The sequence below is a fragment of the Sinocyclocheilus anshuiensis genome, unplaced genomic scaffold (assembly GCF_001515605.1).
Source record: "Sinocyclocheilus anshuiensis isolate Anshui unplaced genomic scaffold, SAMN03320099.WGS_v1.1 scaffold7, whole genome shotgun sequence".
NCBI classification, from domain to species: domain Eukaryota; kingdom Metazoa; phylum Chordata; class Actinopteri; order Cypriniformes; family Cyprinidae; genus Sinocyclocheilus; species Sinocyclocheilus anshuiensis.
In genome coordinates this window covers 214129-215074 of record NW_015549582.1, presented here as the reverse complement: position 1 = coordinate 215074, position 946 = coordinate 214129, and the positions used below count along the sequence as shown (strand labels likewise).

The following is a 946-nucleotide window of genomic DNA, read 5'->3' as shown; positions in this document are numbered from 1 at the left end:
CAAATCCCTAATCCCTTCATTTGATTGGGATGTTCTCTTTTATTCTGGAGGGCAAGGGCAATGACTGTAGCGTATTTTGTTTAAGAAACGTTTTGCACCGTTTTTGTCAGGGCTGAACGCAGCCCTGTTCTTTTCGTGACTCTTCTTTGAGTGAGATCAGCTCAGCTGTGATTGGATGGGCTGACGTCACGGGACTGACTAGATAACGGTCGCGGTTTTTGAATCTTTTTAGGAAACACACTAAAAATATATAATTTGCCATAATTAAAAGTTATTACATAAAAAGGCTTAATGTAGGCTTTATATGAAAGACGTATGCACACTGAAAAAAATTATTAAAATTTGTTTTAAGGTTTGTTGCAAACAATTTATTTTAGCTACATTTAAATAAACATTTTTGAAAATTAGTCAACTAAATTTATTTAAATGTAGCTAAAATAAATTGATTGCAACCACTTTCCTTAAAAAAATGTAGTAAATTCAATAAATATTTCCCCCCAGTGAAATATAGTAAATATATATAAATATAAATAGTAAATATATTTACTATTGTTTATGTATTTATCTGATTAGCTTTTAATTAGTTATAATAACCTATAGCCCTATACTCTATACAAACATATTTTCTCCAAAAACATTATTTAAAACAAAAAAAGTTGTTTCAAGTCTGTTCAACGATGCAGTCGTGTTTGAATGGGAAACCTAATATAATGGTGTTAAATCAAAAGGAATTGTTTAAATAAAGTGAACAGCATTACATTATTTTTTTTTCTTAGTGAGCAGTGTTCTTTATCATTCCTGTAATAACACAACTCTTTAAAAGAGAAACAATTCTGTTATACAGTTAAGTGATGGAAAATTCTGTGAAATTATGACCCTGGTGGCTTTCAAGTGTGAGGATGAGGCGTCTTCTGCATCCACCACAAACAGATTGTTTTAGCTAAAG

The 946-nt window shown here is 30.7% G+C and overlaps 1 protein-coding gene across 1 annotated transcript in view; it reads left to right on the top strand.

Annotated features, from left to right (window-relative positions):
- LOC107657816 (neuropilin and tolloid-like protein 1) overlaps positions 1–946 on the top strand; it is a 113950-nt gene that overhangs the window by 17524 nt on the left and 95480 nt on the right. The window lies entirely within an intron of this gene.